This window comes from Mustela lutreola, chromosome 3, assembly GCF_030435805.1.
Source record: "Mustela lutreola isolate mMusLut2 chromosome 3, mMusLut2.pri, whole genome shotgun sequence".
Lineage (NCBI taxonomy): Eukaryota > Metazoa > Chordata > Mammalia > Carnivora > Mustelidae > Mustela > Mustela lutreola.
In genome coordinates, this window is record NC_081292.1 from 195,951,511 (window position 1) to 195,973,434 (window position 21,924).

Consider the following 21,924-nt stretch of genomic DNA (forward strand, 5'->3'; position numbering starts at 1 on the left):
ATATTTGCAAACGACATATCAGATAAAGGACTAGTGTCCAGAATCTATAAAGAACTTAGCAAACTCAACACCCAAAGAACAAATAATCCAATCAAGAAATGGGCAGAAGACATGAACAGACATTTCTGCAAAGAAGACATCCAGATGGCCAACAGACACATGAAAAAGTGCTCCATATCACTCGGCATCAGGGAAATACAAATCAAAACCACAATGAGATATCACCTCACACCAGTCAGAATGGCTAAAATCAACAAGTCAGGAAATGACAGATGCTGGCGAGGATGCGGAGAAAGGGGAACCCTCCTACACTGTTGGTGGGAATGCAAGCTGGTGCAGCCACTCTGGAAAACAGCATGGAGGTTCCTCAAAATGTTGAAAATAGAACTGCCCTATGACCCAGCAACTGCACTATTGGGTATTTACCCTAAAGATACAAATGTAGTGATCCAAAGGGACACATGCACCCGAATGTTTATAGCAGCAATGTCCACAATAGCCAAACTATGGAAAGAACCTAGATGTCCATCAACAGATGAATGGATCAAGAAGATGTGGTATATATACACAATGGAATACTATGCAGCCATCAAAAGAAATGAAATCTTGCCATTTGCAACAACGTGGATGGAACTAGAGCGTATCATGCTTAGCGAAATAAGTCAAGCAGAGAAAGACAACTATCATATGATCTCCCTGATATGAGGAAGTGGTGATGCAACATGGAGGCTTAAGTGGGTAGAAGAATAAATGAAACAAGATGGGATTGGGAGGGAGACAAACCATAAGTGACTCTTAATCTCACAAAACAAACTGAGGGTTGCCGGGGGGAAGGGGTTGGGGAGAAGGGGGTGGGATTATGGACATTGGGGAGGGTATGTGATTTGGTGAGTGCTGTGAAGTGTGTAAACCCGGTGATTCACAGACCTGGGGATAAAAATATATGTATATAAAAAATATATGTTTATAAAAAATAAAAAATTAAAAAAAAAATTAAAAAAAAAAAACTGCTCAAAGTTTGGCTATAGTATAATTTTTAATTTACATGAATCTGATTATATTTCATTAATAAATAAGAATTTCTTAGCTGTAGAGTAAATGATACCTTCTGAATTCACATCGATGTGATGTCCTCTTGGCTTGGAAAGATTAAAAATTTGTTATATGCAGAAAGCATTACAATCAAGACTTGGAGATTTTTCTTTGTTGTCTGTCAATTTAAAGATTTGCACTTTTTTTCTCAGACACACCCACATACTTAATGATTGCTGTTTAGGTTTTTATTTTAATTTTATTTTCTAAATTAACACATAACAAAGTCTACTCTTTTTCTATTTTGTGTACAATTCCATAATATTTACACATGGATAGATTTATATCACCATCACTACCATCAGAATACAGAACAATTCCCTCATCCCAAAAAACTCCCTCAAACTATCCATTAGTAGTCACACCCTCGGCCCAGCCCTAACCACTAGCAGCCACTCACTCCAGCACTACAGTTTTGTCTTTCGAAGAATGCCAAATAAATGGCATCATACACTATGTAAGTTTTTAAGACTGGCTTCTTTCACTTAACATAAAACATTTTTAGATTCATCCAGGTTGTGTGTATCAATATTTGTTCTTTTTTATTGCTAAGTAGTATTCCTCTGGATGGATGTATCCTAGTTTACCCATTCATTCCCTAAAAGACATTTAGATTGTTTCCATTTTGGATATTATGAACAGAACTGCTATACACATCTAAGTACAGGTTTCTGTGTGAACATAAGTTGTCATTTCTCTAGGGTAAAAACCCAGGAATGGGGTTGTTGGCTCATATGGAAAGTGTATGTTTGTGTTCATGAGATAATGTCGAACTGGCTGTACCATTTGGCTTTCCTACCAGCAATGCATGAGAGTTCTGGCTACTTTGCATCGTCACCACCACTTACCAACATTTTTTTTTTATTTTAATCATTCTCGTAGACATGTAGCTATATCTCATTGTTTTTAGGTTTTTATAACATTTATAAATGGGGTAATTCTATTAAAGGTAGGGGGTGAGCAGAATACGTGGCCCCATAGCTGGTTCTATTTTCTTATTTCCCAATATCCCAAGTGTATAATGTAGTATCTCTCTTATAAAATATTTTAAGGTTGAGCTTAGAACTGTATTGCCATTTTCTAAAAATATATTCAAAGTTTAACTGGTGGGGTATAGTAATAGAGTTACTGGATACCCCCACTGAACCTAAGCAGAAATCATGACTGGACGTAACAGAAAATGCAGTAATCCTGGAAGAGGAAAAAGACAAAATGGTACAGAGTGTAGACAAGGTTATCAACTTCCATGCCATGATCTCAGGGTTGGGTTCTTCTTCCCAGACCCCTCACACCCTACACTGCAGCCATGCCTAGCCAAATTCATTCCCACATGAGGGTTTTAGCACATTCTGTCCCCTCTGCCTGAAGTGCTCTTCCCCTTTATCTTAGTAACGGTTGGTTCCTTCTTATCATTCAGATTTCCATTTAAATATCATTTCATCAATGATATCGATGACACCCTTCTCAGTGCAGGCCCACAGGTCACCCTATATTTGCATCATGGTGCTTATCATTGCCTTACTTTATCTTGTTTATTTATGATCTGTCTCTCCTCATCAACTCAATAGTTCCAGTGTCCAAAACCAACGCTTCATACACAGTAAACACTCAGTAAAGTTGTGTTGAATAAGTGCATGACTGAATGGATAAACACGCTTGTAGGAAACTTTCTTCCTACGGAGACTGTGGGGGGATGTGTTACTCATGGTACTTTAAACCTAAGCCCTGACTGTAACTTAGTCTTCACATCTTGGAGGCACTGATGGGAAGAGGTGAACAAACTAGAACCACCATTTCAAGGCCATAAGCTTTTTTCTGCCATATGAAGTGGAGACTCAAATAAATCGTTTTTACAGACCATAAGATCGTTTGAGTAAGTCTTTCATATCTAGAACAAAGACCCTAATCAAATACATACGTCTGAGATGACGTCACGCCAGAAAAGCAAACCGCTCTTCTGAGAATGTAAAAGGTTGTCTGTAGGGTGAGCAGACCATGTTTCCTTTGAAGAAAAGTTTCTTTTCTAAGAACAAACTTGGATGATTCTGGGTCTGCATACTCACTCTGGTTCCCATGGAACAGTGTTTTGTATGAAGAGAGGCATGCGGAAAATCTGTGGCTGGGACCTTGGAAATGAAGAATGTATAGACCTACTTCATTTCATTTTAAAGTAAGGTGGGCTGGGCCTGGTGGCACACCATCAGAACTCTATCATTACAACCCAGCTTATATGTTACTAAAGCCTGAACAGCCCAAACTCTGAGAAAGGTTTAAATTAATTGAGTAACCCAGCAAGCAAGCTGCCTGCCCTTTAATTTTGGAATTCAAAAAGGAAACACGAGTACTTGCACACAAATACACACTTATCCACATATGTATACCTCTGTATGTGTGTTGTCTATAACAATATTGGCCTATTATGTTCTGTTGTGATTATCTGTGATCAACCCCATGAAGAGGGGTGACCTCCTTTAGAAATACAACAATCTATGAAATAAAAAGAGTCCTGGGAAGTTGGATCTTGGAATGAATTACAAAAGAATAATCTCCCATTGTTTGGGACCTACTGCCTGGAAACTGGACCCTGAAAAACTAACATGTTTTCAGAATACTCTTTATCAACAGCTTTTCTTTATAACAAAATGACAGTACTTATGACAATAGCATCCTGGTTTTGAAAATAAATCCTTCATCTCCAGAGAATAACTCAGCCCAGCCACTCAGGCATATGATAAATATTTGTTGAATACCCACTACATGCCACCTTATAGGCACTGAGCAAAACAGACACCATCCCTAACTTGTGTTGCTCACAATATAGTAAGGAAACAGACATTAGTAAAATACAAAAATCCAATTTCAAATCATGAAAAAAGCAAGGAGACCCTAGAAGCATTTATCAGAGAGACATAATCTAGGGTAGGGAGCAAAGGAGTTTCTCCCAGAGAGAGTAATTATTACTAAACAGCATTATTACCAAGAAGTAATTATTCCCAAACTGAGATCTCAACATTGAATAAGACAAAACTAGGCAAAGAGGAGAGGAGGAATAGCCCAGTGTCCAAAAGCCCAGGAGAAGGAGAGAGCATGGCACATTCTAGGACTGGAAGGGAGGCCAACAAAGCAACAAAGAGATCTAGGAGGCAGCTCATGCAGAGTTTATGGGCCTTGGCAGGGATCTTTGCCTTTATTGTGATAGCATAAGAAACTCTGAAGAACTTTGGAAACATCTCCCTGGTGCTGGGTAGAACTCCCACTGGAAAAGCCAAGAGATGATTCAGAAGCATTTAGCAGGTGTGCCAGTCATTGAGATGGTTTCTCAGCTCAAATTGAATTTTCTGTACCACGCAGTGTGGTGCTGAGGCTGGGAGTCTGAAAACATTTCTACATTGGACAACTGGACCCGTTTGGCTCTGTCAATAGAGGCGTTGAAGGACACTGCGAGGCCGAAGCAAGAAGGGTCTTGTTTTTTCCTGTCGGCTCCACATTCGTGTGAACAGCCTCAGTGCCTCCCATTAACATCAGCTGGATCCACTTTGCAACTTTCTTCCAAGACTTGCAGAGTCAGCGTCATCGCTCCCACCCCGACTCTCCAGAGCAAACAGTGCTAACCAACTAGAGACCCCTTGTCAGAGGTTAGGGTCCCAGACCAATGAGGGTCCTTCTGTGAGTTCCTAGGCTTTAGTAATCCTAACCTCTTCATCAGCCTCTTCTGGGAGGTTGCAGGTCCCATCTCCCTGATGCATTAGCGTTCTCTTTTGCTTCTCAGCTACCTACTTCCCATGACTAGGCCAAGTGAACTCTTTATGTTAAATTTTTTGTGCTCGGATAGTGTGGTTTTTGTTCCCTGATCAGACCCTGGCAGATACAGGTGGCTACTGGAAGACCACAGCACACAGTTAGGGGTAGAGGTAATAGAAGAAATAGAGAACTATAGTTTTTTTCCTGAAGTTTCTATTCCAACTTGATTACTCCAAAATTGATTTGTCCTTGAAGATTAAGAGGAAAGGGTCTGTCTTCTTTTTAATTTGTAGAAACTAAGTCCATAAAGGGGACCTATTGAATATTTACTGAATAAATTTAAACGGGCTTTATAAAACTGTAAAGGGTCTCAATGGACAGCTTTATAATTGCTAATTTTATTCTACCATCTTAAAATAGAATATATGCCTATATATGTTCAGTAATAGGTATATTTAGAAATCAATGCCTAAAAAGATATAATGGCCCAGTTTACTGTGCTAAAAAATAAAAAATAAGAATATTATCAAATAATTTTAATTCAGGATTTTATAAAACACCCTTTAACCCTACTGGTTGATATGACGCACAAGTTATTTTGCCCAGCTTGATAACAGACTCATTTCAAAGACTATTTCCTCAGCAGAAATGAAACATACAGCTGTTGTTTGATTGAAAGTACAACTTTAAATGCCTCAGGAAAATAAAATCCATGAGCTTTCATTTATCTGAATTATGAAAAAGCAGACTTATATGCCAAATACTATTAATAAAGTATTTAAATTGTTGATACATCTATGAAATTTTTCATTAATTCTTCAAAGGCTATAACTTTTATTAAATTTTTAATTCAATTTAATTTAAAATTGTAATAATGTCTTTTAATGTTTGTGTCATTGTACTGATCAAGGCTACCAGTTCACAGAATCACTTCTCTGTCAATTTAGCTCATTTTTTTTTCTTAAATATCTGAATTTTAAAAAATTTTTTGTCATGGAGCCCAACATGGGGCTTGAACTCACAACCCTGGGATTAAGACCTGAGCTAAGATTGAGTCAGACATTTAACCAACTGAGCCACCCAGGCACACCTGAATTTTCTAATAGAAAATTAGTGTATTAGATTGTGGCTCACCTTCTCACATTATGGTATTTCAAGTCACATCATTTTCCCTTCTGAGTTGCCAAGTCCTATTAATTTTTCCTTCCCAGTTCTTTCACATCCATACTCTTCTATCAGTTTCCTCTTGCACTGTCCTGGTTGGCCTTTGTTATCTCTCACTTGGACAATTATAGAAGCCTCCTACGTATGGTTGCCAGATTTAGCAAATAAAAATACAGCAATGGCCACGGTCGCCAAACTGTGGAAAGAACCAAGATGCCCTTCAATGGACGAATGGATAAGGAAGATGTGGTCCATATACACTATGGAGTATTATGCCTCCATCAGAAAGGATGAATACCCAACTTTTGTAGCAACATGGACGGGACTGGAAGAGATTATGCTGAGTGAAATAAGTCAAGCAGAAAGAGTCAATTATCATATGGTTTCACTTATTTGTGGAGCATAACAAATAGCATGGAGGACATGGGGAGTTAGAGAGGAGAAGGGAGTTGGGGTAAATTGGAAGGGGAGATGAACCATGAGAGACTATGGACTCTGAAAAACAATCTGAGGGGTTTGAAGTGGCAGGGGATGGGAGGTTGGGGGAACCAGGTGGTGGGTATTAGAGAGGGCACGGATTGCATGGAGCACTGGATGTGGTGCAAAAATAATGAATACTGTTGTGCTGAAAATAAATTTAAAAATAAATAAATAAATAAATAAAATGCAGGACACCCAATTAAATATGAATTTCAGATAAACTACAAATACCTTTTTAGTATGTCCCAAATATTTCCCAAATATTGCATGGGACATACTTATACCTTAAAATAATACTTGCTTATCTGAAATTTAAGTTTAACTGGACATCCTGAGTTTTTTCTGATAATCCTACGCCTGACTCATGTTTTTATCCTCTCCTTGTCCAAATCCCCTCTTAAATATTCCTACCAATATCTAAAAAATACACATCTGATCATATCACACCATTATTACCTTTCATTTTTCAGGCAAAAAGAATTTATTGATGATTTTAAAACACAGGCACATAAAAAACCAATGATATATTATATGGTGACTAAAATAACATGACAAAACATAATAAAATAAACAAGTACCCTACCCTCACATTCAAGGCTATAACAGTATTCTCTTAAAATCACAATTTGGGGGGCACCTGGGTGGCTCAGTGGGTTAAGTTGCTGCCTTCGGCTCAGGTCATGATCTCGGGTCCCTGGGACCGAATCCTGCATTGGGCTCTCTGCTCAGCGGGGAGTCTGCTTCTCTCTCTCTCTCTCTTTCTCTCTCTGCCTGCCTCTCCGTCTACTTGTGATCTCTCTGTCAAATAAATAAATAAAATCTTTAAAAAAAAAAAAGAAATCACAAAAAAAATCACAATTTGGCATTTTAACTTAATTTTTCTCAGTTATTTTACACTCTTCATTGACCCCATAACTCCATATTTTCCTGTTCCCTTATCTTGTTGGTATAGTCCAACTTCTAGAATACCTTTTTATCCTTAAGGCTTCATACCAGAGACAAGGAGTAATAATACCTATACAGAAAGCACTCAATAAGTGTTTATTTTTATATTGTAATTGTATAATACTTTAAAAAAGAAATTGGATGAGACTTTTTTTAAAATAGAGCAAAATATTGATCCAATTCTCATTGCTCATTTACTGTATTGAATCCAGAAGCTCCAACCTGGAGAAAGATTTATTATCCTATAATCAATGTAAAAGTTATTATGGAAACTAACTCACAACGCTAAATCCTTGATACATGAGAAATCAATTAGAGTTGTCTAGAATGGAAAAACTTAAAAACAAACCACCTGGCACCTATAGTGAAATGAAAGTTCCCCACCCATACCCATGCTGCTCCAAAAATAAGCTGAAGTTGTTTTTTTACTTTCTATCATCCTTGAATCTTAATTTGTTCTTTCTATTTATATTGTGGAGTCATTCTGAAATTCTGAGATTGTGCTTTATGCCAAAATTTGGGTATTTAGGCTGAACTCATATTAAATACATATTTTAATTTTCCAGGTGTGCTAAAAACAATAAATAAAATCTCAAATATCCCAATTTTGTTGTAAGTTTATACACACACCCAAAAAAGCCATCGAGATCCCAGGTTTTATATTACATTTCAATGGGTTGTAGTATTAAGCAATATATTTTTAAGTTAATATATTTTTTAAGATTTTATTTATTTACTTAAGAGAGAGAAAGAAAGTACAGAGGGAGAGGGAGAAGCAGACCCCTGCTGAGCAGGGAGCCTGATGTGGAGCTGGATTCCAGGATGCTGGGATCATGACTTGAGCCAAAGGCAGACATTAATCAACTGAGCCACCCAGGCACCCCTATACATTAATATTTTTAATGGTCTTTTTAAAACACTAGTAACAACAGTGTTTGCATTATGGTTTTTTTCCCTTAAATATCACCTTACTTGGAAACTTAACCTGAGAAAAGAGATTGTCTTCTGAGAAATGACATAAGGCAACTTATAGTATATGAGTTCAGTGACTCAAGATGGTGAAGTAGAGACAACCTACTTTTCCTTGGTCTCTCATTTTACCAGTTTGCACATTTCCAAGTACTCTACATAGACATTTTCCAACCTGTTTCCTTCTAAAGTCTTCTGAAAATAGCTTTCCCACTTTGAGAATAAATTGTTTTTCTGTTAAGAATACAAGATGCTAATCCTAATTGAACCTCCGGCATCCTTAAAGTGCCCCAGGAGAATGAAGCATGGACATGAAGCGTGGACAGGGTTGTGACCTCAAACAACAGGGAAATGACTGTGGTTCTACAGGGGCATTCAGTCCCCACAATAATGAATGGATGAGCCAGCACCTTCCCCTCCTTGTGTTGCTGAGTGGGCCTCCAGGAAATGAAATATCTCCACCAACACCAAACCCCAAACCAGTGAGAGGAGCAGTATTTCTGGCCTTAATCATACCCCACTCAGCTCTATGGAAACAAGACTGCTGCCTTGCAAAGAAGCTAGAAATAACACTTCCTCTACTGGTTCAGGCAAGAGCCGAGAGACACCGTGAAAGGTTCCTGGGTTCATGCTTCCCTACCTAGAACTACATCTTATTTACCAAGTATCTTGGAGGACTGTACTTTTGGATGGGAAAGGGAAAGAGAGCAAAGATGAGAGTTATGAGCTCCATCATTTCCATCACTGTCTCCAGCATGAACACTGTGCCTGGCTCACAATAAGAGCTCAACCAGTGGAAGCTGGAGTTGGTTCCCACCTTCCCAGGAGACCTGGCAGTTAGCATTGGTTCACAGCTCCCTGATGAGTGATACCATGTTGGTAGTTCAAAATTAACTATCGTGGGAGTATGTACACCATGGAAATTGCAAACGCTTCAAGTCCTCCTCCTCTTCTCCCCCAGAGATCCAGTTGTTAAACATTTATCAACCTACCACTGGGCTCAGTTAATGTTTATTGTTGAAAGTTATGGAATGCTTATTATATTCCAAGTGTTTTTATAAATGCCATCTCACTTAATCATCACCATGTTAAAGATGGAAATAATAAGCAGATAAGACTGTAAAGTAGCTATGCCATCTGTCATTGCTTTGAATGCCAATGTTCACCTTAATGGCCTTCATCTTGCTAGATAGGTAAAGAGACTGTGGCTCACGTGATTAAGTAGATTGCCCATGGTCATCCAGCCAATATGGGGTATATCTGGAACTTCAACCAAGGCTGGCTGAAATGAAAGCTGTGCTCTCTGTCACACACCACTGCCTGATGAGGGAAAACCCCAACAGGGCATTGAGCTACAGTCTATAGAGATATTACATGAATAATAGTAAAGTTAAGCTTTGGTCAGGTTAGTTGCTGGAAGCAGTACTGCCTTGTCCTTAGATTCTGACCCATCTCGGACGACCCCTACCTTTTAGAATGCCTTCCTTGAGTTCCCCTACAATATTTGGGAACACCCCGAATCAGTAGTACCATCCAGACAGGAGCCCAAACAGGAACTTCGTTGGCTCCAGTTTCTGTTCCTCCCTTTGGGGATGGTCATCACCCTACCGGCATAGGAAGTGGACCATATGACACAAAGAGCTCTACGAATGTGCAGTGTGGTAGTCCTCGGCCCCATGGCCAGGCCTCACTCTAAGAGGGCAGCCTGGTGAATGGATCTTTCCTGCTGGCTGTGGAGTATTTCTTTCCATGGGTTCATGCAACACTAGGCCTCCAGAATGGTGCTGATATCCTGAGGTGAAGTAAAGCTCAGTCATATCAGATACAGGATGAATTCAGTGCTTTGGGACTACCAGTAACCCTTGTGGTAAGGCAGAATGATGGCCCCAAAGATATCCATGCTCCAGTCCCTGGAACCTCTAAATTTGTGTTACATGGCAGAAGGGGCTTTGCAGATGTAATTAAGGTACAGACCTTGAATAGGGAAAGTAACCTACATTGTGTATGTGGGCCCAATCTAATCATGGGACTTCTTAGAAGCAGAGAATTTCCTCTATGTCTGAAAGCAGAATAGAAATGAAGCAGAAGTAAAAATCAGAGAGATTCAAAGAATGAGGAGGATTCACCATGCTGCTGTTGGCTTTGAAAATGGATGAAAATTGAGACACCTGGGGGGTGCAGTTGGTTAACCAATGGACTCTTGGTCTTGGCTCCAGTCATGATTTCATTGTCCTGGAATCGAGCCCCATGTCGGGCTCCACATGGAGCATGGCATCTACCTGAGATTCTCTCTCCCTCTGCCCCTCCTGTTCATGTCCTCTCTCTTTCTCTCTCAAATAAATAAATAAACCTCGAAAGAAAGGAAGAAAGAAAGAGAGAGAGAAAGGGAAAGAAAGAAGAAAAGAAAAGAAAAGAAAAGAAAAGAAAAGGAAAGGAAAGGAAAGAAAAGGAAAGATTATGGATGAGAGGTCATAAGCCAAGGACTGTGGGTAACATCTACAGGTGCAGAAGGACACCTGGCCAACAGCCAGCCAGGAAATGGAACTTCATTCCTATAGTCACGTGAAACTGACTTTTGTCAGCAATCTGAATGAGCTTATAAACAGATTCATCCCAGAGCCTCCAGAAAGGAATATAGCCCTGCCCACCCCTCAGTTTTGGCTTTGTGGAATCTAGAACATAACCACCTGAGCCATGTGTGCCCAGATTCCTGACATTTATGACTTTAATATAATAGAGAAGTGTTACGTTGCTAAATATGTGCTAATTTGTTTTGGCAGCAATAGAAAATGAATACAGACCACCACCAACTGACCCTAGGGTTGGAGCCACATATGCAGGCCCATGCATAGACTCTAACTGTCCATGTTCTGACAGCATTGAGGGAAGTGGGAGTGGAAGCAGCTGTGTTTTATCTTGTGCAACGGCCCCCTCCCGCCACCACTCATGCTCCCACCACCAAAGGGCCCTTCCAAGTGATACCTTCCCCTGCTTCCAATTGGCATGGTGACGTCATGCTCTCCTGAGTCACACATTGCTTACCTAAATGAAACCACTCTTCTCAATCTGCCCATGAGAACTTTCCCTCTCCTCCCAGTTTGCACAGTGTATGGTAGACAGAGATGCACTCATGATTGAAGATCACGTTCTAGGAATGCAATGATAATGACCTCAAAAGTTCAAAAGTTCAAAAGAAGGTGTGACTGGAAGACGTGCCATTCTACCTCATTCTATAAAATTCTGACCAAAACCAAAACCTCTTAAGCTGACTGGGCCTGAGTTTTCTTATCTCTCAAGTAGAGGAAGGAATTAGATCTACTTCATAAATTAGGGTTGTTAGAGGGATTATTAAATGAGGTAACAAATGTAATAAATAATAAACATAGCACTTGGTATGTGATGGGGTCTTAGTAAATGGATGGAGTGAATGAACTAATTAGCTAACTAACTGAATAATAATGTAAGGTAAATATCTAAAATGAGTAATTTTCTCCTACCTCATTGACCTACTCTCTATCCTCCCTTGATCAAGACTTGCTGTTGTCAGTGGGAAGGTGGAAATCATACTAGAACAATTCCCAACTCATTTGTTGCAACAATTTTGGCCTATAGTGGACTTTCTAAAATAACAATAACAACATCAGCAGGGTCTAGGTGGGGAGGGCACTCTCCAGGGAGTAAAATGGCTTCTCCAACACAATTTGGGGAGCTCCATTCCCTGGCTTCTCACTCTTCCTGCCACATCATTCTCTCCTTTTCTCACCGTTATGCCACATGCCCTACCCTCTGAGACTGCACCTCTGTGTGAGCGTGAACTGAAACAAACTGGAAATCTTCAGTGCCAAAGTGACACAGTACAAATTAAGTGAGATATGACACCTTTTTTTTTTAATCCCCTAAGTAAAAATGGCCCATTTAGCTCTATTTCTGATTTCTTATAAAACCCAAGGAGACATTGCCTAAACTTAGGTAAGGAAAACCTGATTAGCCCCCACAAGGGTTTTAAGGACTGAAGCTCTCCAGTTTAGAAGTTTCTAGAAACACAACTCCTATGCACAAATTAGCGGTCTCCATGAATGGAAAATACCTGTAACCCATTCCAGTCTAATACCACTGCACACCAATAATGTATAGTTTGAAAAAGGGAAAAAGAAAAAGCAAAAATTCCCTTAAAGAAAATATTTATATGAAGCTGAAAGTTTCTAGAATAGCAAACTTTAAACAATTACATTTGAAATCGGTCTCAGAGTAGCAAAGGGTTTCAAAGGTAAGGAACTCCTTGCTATCATGGTTACTATGGGCATGTATGGTTTTGTTTTGTTTTTTAATAATCCATGTGGAGCAAGGTTTCTATCCTCCTTGGGGTGGAGGGGTAAACTGGAGAGGGTAATATAGCTTAATTTAGTTCATATCATGGACAGTTGTCATTTCTTCTGGCTGCCTACCATGTGAGTGTCCTGTCTGTATTCGAAGACCTGCCTTTCTTACGAGTTTTCACACGAGGCAGGGCCCACTTGCAACTCTAAAAACTGAAAGGCCAGCTACGACCTTTCCAGGCATCCCTGGCCAGTAGTCAAGGGCGCAGGATCTAACCTCCACCAATCACAAGCACCCACTCTGGAGTGTGAACCACGTCCTTAGAGACACAAAGAAGCCGTAACTTGGAGACCCTCTCTGGAGGTGGGGGCAGTGGCAGCTGGATGGTGTTTCCATGGCAGCCGTTTCCAGACCAGCTTGGGCAGTGGCCATGGCGACCTCCCCAGAGCACCGCGGGGCGCGATGGCAGCCTGCGGGCCTTGCTCCGGCAGCTCCACGCCTAGCTAGCTCGCCAACTCCGCCATGAACCCTACCAGCCACCCAATGCCATTTTAATAAGTGAGATAAAACTCAACTGGAGTCTACATTGCCCACAACCAAGACAGAATCTCTGACAGACGGAGCACCGAAGGGGAAAACAAAGACTCAGAAAGCTGGAGCCGGGCTGTCCCCACCTCTGGGGGAGCCTTAGGTCTGAAATGGTCTCTCCGTCTTTTCAGACCCACCACCAGAGAGTTGACCACCTGTGGGGGCTTCTAATCTCGTAGCCCACAGAACTACATGTTCAGTGGAGCATGAAAGCAAGCAGATCAAAGCCATGAACGGTACTGTGGGGCATGCAGAACCGTCCAGAGACAGGAAGCAATAGGCGCCCATGAACTGTGAATATTTAAAACCACAAATTAAAAATCTATGCTCCCTTGGGTCTTCTTGGGTCTGTTTTAAGTAAGCCTCCCAATTCTGTGAAGGTAACTCCAGAGGTATTCAAGTAAGTGGTTCAGACTATTTTCTTTAAAAAAAAAAAAAAAAAATTAATTCAACAAAATTTTAGCGAGGATGTATCCTATATAGAGTACCAGGTTAGGTTTGTAAATTAGATTGCAGGCTCTAATATCCCTACATTTACAGAAATATCATGTTAGATGCTCATACAGTACTCTGATTAATTTGAAGTGTTACATTCTTTTGATACTTCCTTATAACAAATGTTTCATTAGCAAAATCTGGTTTTTAAAAAATTTCTAAAATATTTTTTAATTATATAATTTTTTTTGTAAAAAGAATTTATTCTCCTACATAGATAAAATATATTTATGCACTCTTGTATATACTTATTCAATAAAATCCCACACATGCTCTGGAAAATCTAGTATCCTGGATGTAGAAAAATCTCCATCTGGCCCATAGTTTCATGAACAGAAAAGTTTCATGAACAGAAAACTCTAAGATGTACCTACTCTTTAAAAATACCTATTTCTATGAAGATTCAGGAAAAAAAACTTAACCTCCAAGATTCTCAGCAAATGCCTTTGGAATGACATTGTGAACTTTGATATAAATGTGTCAGTGCCTAATAAAAGAGAAGGAAATAATTTTGCTTCACACACAGCTCTGAGAGTATCATATGATAAGTCAGATTTCAGTATGGTCTTTTTCCAGATTAAAAATACTTCCAATACCAGGAATGAAAATCAGTAAGATTTCACCACAGGCCCTGGGTATGGCAGTCTGGGGCTGGGGCAGTCCAAGTCCATGGACATTATGCTCACAGCAGGACCAGACATGGTGTAGTCACGGGAACCTACAGCTGTCCCTTGGCCGGGCATTCTCCACTCCCCTGAGTAACAACAACATCTTGTCACAGCAGGAAAGCCAGGATGAGATATGCCACTTCCCCACAGAAAGCTTAGGGTCCAGGTGAAGTCCATGAACACTCACATTGCTGTTACTCTGGGTCTTCAGATCCATGAGATTCCCCAAAGAGACAGCCTCCCCCCATATTTGGTGTCCTGCTCTTTTGCTGCTTGCCCACTGCTGCTTCTCTTCTGTGGGCCCTTGGAACAGTTGGGTCCTGAGAGATTACTCACTGTCCACATGCTGCCAAGCGCCAAACCAGGGACACCCAAGGAAGAAAAGACCTACACATCTGACTCTCCACATCTCCACGTTCTTTGCCCTGTGACCTAGGTCTTTGGGGTAACCGTGTGGACCTTCCCTTCTGCAAATCCTACAGTCCACTTGTCCCATTGCTGTCTGCTCTATCCAATCACCCACAACCAAGATATTTTGGCAGGAGTTGCAGAAAACTTCTTGAGTCAGTAACATCTTTTCCTGATTTCCATGCTCAATTTTTGCTCAGAAAATAGCTCCCCAGGCTCAACCACAACCACAAGGGGAACCACTCAAGACTGAGCATTATATATGTTGGATCTCATAGTATAATAAGCAGTATATTTGGTATTTATCCCTGGTTCCTGACACAAAGCTTCTAAAACCCTTAAAATTTCCTGAGTAATAGCAGTCTTTTGTTACTCATAATGAGCCCCTTTCAATCACACCTGAGTATATGCTAATAAACTGACTTAAGACCCTTATCTAGCCTCTGGTTGGAGTGCATCACCAAATAGAGGAAGTGATCAGTGGGTTGAAACATTCAGCCTCACCCACTGACCTTGATGGAAAGGAGAGGAGGACTAGAAATTGGGTAATAAAAACTCTTTTTTTTTTTTAAGATTGATTGATTGATTGATTGATTGATTTTAGGGGCACCTGGGTGGCTCAGTTGTTAAGCAGCTGCCTTCTGCTCAGGTCATGATCCCAGAGTCCTGGGAGCGAGCCCCACATCCAGCTCCCTGCTCCATGGGAAGCCTGCTTCACCCTCTGTCACTCCCCCTGCTGTGTTCCCTCTCTCACTGTCTCTCTCTCTGGCAAATAAATAAAATCTCTTTTTAAAAAAAAATATTTTTTTTTTTACTTTAGAGAGAGGTGGGAAAGGACAGAGCAAGGGGGAGAAAGAGTCTTAAGCAGACTCCACACTGAGCCCAATTCGGGGCTCCATCTCAGGACACTCACAACCTGAGCCAAAACCGAGTCAGATGCTTAACCAACTGCACCCCCCAGGCACCTCAGGTTATAAAAACTCTTGAATAATGAGATTGGGAGAGCTTCTGGGTTGGTAAATACATTGAAGTGCTGGGAAATAGACACATAGAATCTGTGAGACACACCCCGCCCCATAACTTGCCCCACGTATCTCTTCCATTGGCTATGTCTTGGTTGTATCCTTTATCATAAACCAGTAAATGTAAGTAAAGTTTTCCTGAGTTCCAGGAACCATTTTTGCAAACTGCCAAAACTCAGGAGGGGGTCATGAGAACCCCTGATTTAGAGCTGGTTGATCAGTAGTACAGGAGGCCTGGCACTTGCAACGGGGGTCTGATGTGAGGGCAGTCCTTTAACTTGCCGGATCTGATGCTGACTCCAGGTGGATAATGTCAGAATTGAGCTGAGCTGTTGGACATGCAGATGGTGTCAGAGAATTTGTTGGTTTCAGAAAAAATACCCCAGAGACATCCATGACTCCACCCTGAGAAAGGTTACTAGGGCCTTAAGAGACACCACCTATAAATGCCCCAACAGAGAAATGTCTTCTTTTCCAGGATGCAGTTTATTTACTGTTCCTTTGTCAATGGAAAAAAGTTAAATGCAAACTCACCCAGAAGCCACAGATCAATAAATCATAGTCTAGTTCTTGAGGGCTGAGGAAATGATTTAGTCTGCTTGGGCTGCCATACAGAATACCATAGGCTAGGTAGCTTAGGCAACAGAAAATTATTTTCTCACAGTCTTGGGGGCTGGAAGATCAAGAGGCCAGCAGGGCTGGTATCTGCTGAGAGCTCTCTTCTTGGGTTGCAGACAGCCACCTTCTTACCAAGTCCTCACATGGTGTTTCCTCTGTGCACGTGCAGAAAGAGAGAGTTTGGGTGTCTTTCTCTTCTTGTAAAGACAGCAGTCCTCTTGGACAAGAAACCAACACTTTTGATCTAATTTAACCTTAATTAACTACTTACAGGCCCTATCTCCAAATACTGCCACCCTGGGATTTAGGGCTTCAACATATGAATTTTAGGGGGACATGTTCAGTGCATCACAGGAGGGATGCCTCTATTTATTTTCTAGAACCAAGCCACATCACTACATCTGGTTACTGGATCATAAAGTTATAGAATGTTAAACATGAAAGGAATATTCACTCCTTCATCTCTGGGTTCCAGATGGGTGGCGTGACTTGATCTTGGAGATCTGGGAGTGGGGCCCAGATTCCCCCACCAGGTCAGGGCTCTTTTCCACTACCTCATGCAGCCCCTAAAGGATGGGTTCTTCAGAAGAAACTCTGAAGGGCCAGATCTTTATTTATTAGCAAAGGAGGACTTTAGAACAATGAAAGGAGCCATGAAATGTTGTATGACCCATTGAAACTCATGATATATTTCTAAATCCAATACTTGAGGATTTTCTCTGTCAGAAAATGATCATGGTATTAGTCAAACTGGATTTAAAGATTCTAGTCAACTCTGTGGGTATAGCATAAGCAACTCCTGAGTCCACGTGGATTTTCTAAACTGTAAAGGGGTGTCACCAACACCCCTTATGCCTTGACGTCATTACTCAGGAAACACACTCCTGCCAGGGTACAGCCATCAAAACCAAGTATCCTGCCCTCCCCTTGGTATCCTCACCTGTCTTCAGCCAACCAGGAGTCAAGTGACCAGGACTGCATGGAAACTGAAGCTCCTCTTTTTGCCCCACCTTTGCAAAACTAATTCTTTCCCCCTGGCAGCCTAAAGCAATTCTCTCACGACCCTCAAACAATGCTGGCAGGACACCCACATGGCCCTGAGGCAGGTGAGGCAACCGTTGCCTACAAAACTCAAGAAAAGTTTTCCAGGACCGTCTAGACACTAGCTATGGAGCCAGGTGCCCCCTGACAGCTGGGCAACGCACTAGACCTTAAGGCCCAGGTTGTCCTCCAGACACCGCCTTGTAGATCTGGCTCCAGTCCTAACACTCACCCCCCCCCCGTTCCTGGACTGACCTCCAATTCACCCTAAATACTGCAACCAGAATCACCTCAGGGGGTGCCATTTCTCTTTCCCACCTTCAAAATCATAGAGTAGTATGATTCTGAACATAACCCCTAGATTTTATTGTATTCAAAACAAAATAAAAAAGAAGCATAGACTTAGATCGCTTGGCCCCTTCCCTTTTTATCCGCTCCCAGTTCGAAATGCTCAGCTCTACATTTGGGCTCCACACGCTCAACTTCAGCACAGTGTTCTCTGTAGTTTATTTATAGTTTATTACATATTATTAGTATATGTTTTAAAGGATTATGCTACGGATGTAATTTTTCCAATTCTTCTGCACTCTGGGAAATGGCTTTTCTCAACTCACTGATGGAGAAAATGTCTCTCTCCCTTCCTGAGTCCGGTGGTCTTGTCATGCTCCAGTTAGAGGCCTCTCTGCGTGGTCACTAAGCTAATTCATCCTCGGGGACAGAAGTAAAAACTCCCCCACCCCACCACCCCCCCATCCAGAGTGTTTTCCCTTCTCCCCACAAGATCAGAAAACAGGGGTCTGCCCTACAGCTGTGCTGGGAAAACAGTCCACAACATCCCCTCCACCAACCCCGCCATGAGTTAGTGATTAGGCACATTTGGTTTTCTTTTACTTTGTTTCTAAAATAAACCTCCAAAGAAAACTTAATGGAACACGTACACAATTTTGCTGCTATTCTTCCCTCCAGGTGCGTCTTATTGGAGAATGGGAATACAGACAGGGTGTTGTACCTGCGATACAGAAGACAAATGTTGGACCTATAGTCCTATGAGGGTGACGCTAGATCGGAAGGAGAGGTAGGAACGCAGCGTGTGGTACGTGCAAGGGGACCGGGCAAGGCCAGGAAGCGACTGGTAAACTGAGATCTACAGGATATAGAAGATTTACCAGGATAAGGAGTGTTTCAACCAGAGAGGGAAACAGCCGCAAAAGCCCCTAGTGATAGAGACCATGGTGCTTTCTAGAAACTAAGAGACTACCAGCATGGTCCAGTCAGGGAGAGGACAAGGGAGCTTAGTGCAGAAACTAACGGTTGCCATAGACATGGAGACTGAATGGAAAAAAGCTTCATATGAGGCAAGCTCATGAGAAACCAGTTTCTCTTTCTATGGGAGGTCCTCTTGAACTACAGACACAGAGGACATGTGGCCTTCTCCTCCTTTCCTGTGACTCTTGTTTCCTAAACTCCAGAACCCACCTCATCCCCTCCAGACAGTCCTCCCCGATTTCCCTTCACAGCATCCAAGGGTTCCTTTGTCCTAATCAGCAGACTTCCCTATGCCAGTGGGCACGAAGAATAAAACATAGGACAATCAAAAGCAGAAATGACTCTGGCTCCTGGCCCACCCCCTTTTTCAGTAAACTGTGGGAAAATGCAAGCCTCACAGGATTTATTAAAATGTCATCTTAGTCATTTAATAGAGGAAAGGGTTCCCTGGCTATTAGAAACATATCACCAAACGGAAGGGAATCTATGCATACCCACCCTTCTTCATGCACATCGGCATCTTAAAGCAAAATTACTCCCTGGTTACACAGAGAGGATTCTTGAAGGTCACAAAAAGAATTGAATTTACCCAAAACAAAAGCAAGTAAACCAACACAGGGAAAAAGGCTTTCACAAAAATAAAGTCAACCACGTTGTGTCTGAAGGTGTCGCAGTGGCTTACAGTCCTCAAATTGCAGGGAAACACATCGACCCATAGATGGCGCCAGCTGACTGCCAAATAGATACTTTGGTCCGGATGACATCATAGAGTCGGTGGGTTCTGGTAACCCGGCTGCCCCAAGGCTGGAGAGCCTCCAGTTCATTCCCCCATCTTTGCTACAAGCACGGACTGGCTGTGTAGCTTCTTTCTCTGTTCCACTGCGTAATCGTGGAGAAAGACAGATGTCACCTTTTTTTTTTTTTTTTTTTTTCCCAAGAACATTCTGGTATTTTAATTTCAATGCTGTATAAAAATTAGCCCAAATTCCCCAGACCCTGGTGCTGTTTATCCTACGGACCTCCTCAGTGGGCAGATCCTAATCTGGTCCAGTGCCCTGCATGGAAACTCAATTCTTCATTATGTCTGTCCTTGGCTTCTAAACCTCCTGCGTGTTTTCCACAACCTCCCTTGGTATTATGACAAGCATGGTCACAAACACCGAATCCACTTGGACAATGACAGTTGTAGTTAAAGGGCTACTTCATGTTGTTAAGTGTTTATCTTTATTTAGTGAGGATAATTTATGAAGTCCTATCTTTGCCTCTGTAAATCCTCACAATGATGCTATGAAAACAGTAGTTATCTCCAATTTGGAGGTAAGAAACAAATTTTAGAGGCCAAGGGTTGCCTGGGTGACTCAGTCGGTTAAAGATCCAACTCTTTTTTTTTTTTAAGATTTTATTTATTTGACAGACAGAGATCACAAATAGGCAGAGAGGCAGGCAGAGAGACAGAGAAGAGGAAGCAGGCTCCCTGTGGAGCAGAGAGCCCGATGTGGGGCTCGGTCCCAGGACCCGGGATCATGACCTGAGCCGAAGGCAGAGGCTTTAACCCACTGAGCCACCCAGGCGCCCTATGGATCCAACTCTTAATTTCTGCTCAGGTCATGCTCTCAGGATGGTGAGAAGATCAAGTCCCGTACCGTGTTGGGCTCCACAATCAGTGGGAGTCTGCTTGATTTTCTCTCCCTCTTTCTTTCTCCCTCTGCCCTCTCCACCTCCCCAAACAATTAATTCAAAAAAAAAATTCAAGAGGTCAAATAGTTAACATTTTCCAGGCTTGTAATATCAGATCAAAGAGAATGAAAAGTGACTTCCTTAACCCATCTGGGTGTGTCTCTCCATGTGTGTTCTTCTAATTTTTTTTTAAGTTACCACACTATAAATACTGACCCATAGTTAGTTTGCTGTTAACTTTTATGGTTTTTAGAATTTACACTTCCTGCATATAATCATGTCAATCCTGCTAACACTACCCTCACTTACAAAGCCTTTCCAGAGTTCAGGCATATTTCTAAAGCACTTCTTAACTGTGTTGACTCAAGTAACCCTCACCACAATCATACGGAAAGTAAAGCACTGTTATGAATCCTCGATTTACAGATGAGGAAGCTGAGGCACAGAAAAGTTAAATAATTTCCATGAAGATCACACAACAGATTGTAGCGCTGGGATCTGAACACAAGCCATCTGACTTTGGGTCCATATTGTTATCCACTATACCCCTGTACAGTTAGAACTATTAGAACTATTACTGGATCACGGAATAACTAAGTTCATTTTCCATCTCCTTGATAAATTTGTGACAGGTGGTTTGAGGTCGAGCATAGGGGTGGAGATAGCTCCTGCCTGGAAATTCACAGTGTGGTGTTCCTGAGTCCACGTTCCCTGAGGGGATCTAGTATAAACCCAGGAAGGCTCCCCACAAGGGCATGGAGAGGCTTCCTAGGGTCAGAGCCAGGAAAAGTTAGTGGAGCCCTCATTACCAAGAGAAGAGTAACTGAGCCTTCTTTATGTGTTACCCATTTCTAAAATGCAGATCACTCCATCCAGCTTCCATTAGCAACCACTACGCAGATGTCCCCTATCCAGAAGGACACTTCTTGGTGGGCAGCATCAACCTGTTGGATCCAGAGTAAGACCCTCCTCTCGGGTAGAATTTCCACGTGTGGTCTCAACAATTCCACATTTGTAAAAACTAAATCAAATACAGAATGTAAAGTGCATGTTCTCGTTCCTCAAAAGGCTAAACATGGAATCACCACAGGATCCAGCAAGTCCTAGGTGCATACCTAGAAAAATTGAAAGCAGGGACTCACACAGAATTCTGTACACCAGTGTTCATAGCAGCATGATTTAAAATAGCCAAATGCTACAAGCAGCCTGTGATGGTCTCGATGCTTGTGGCTCCCTAATAGGTTGAAATCCCTATGTCCAATGTGATGATATTCAGAGATGGGGAAGAATCATTACTAAAGCAATAAGACATGAACATACACACAAAGAAAAGAAATGGACCTTTGGGAAGTGATTAGGTCATGAGGGTAGAGCCCTCACAAATAGGATTAGTGTCCCCCTAAAAAGAGGCCCCACAGAGATCCCTCACCCCT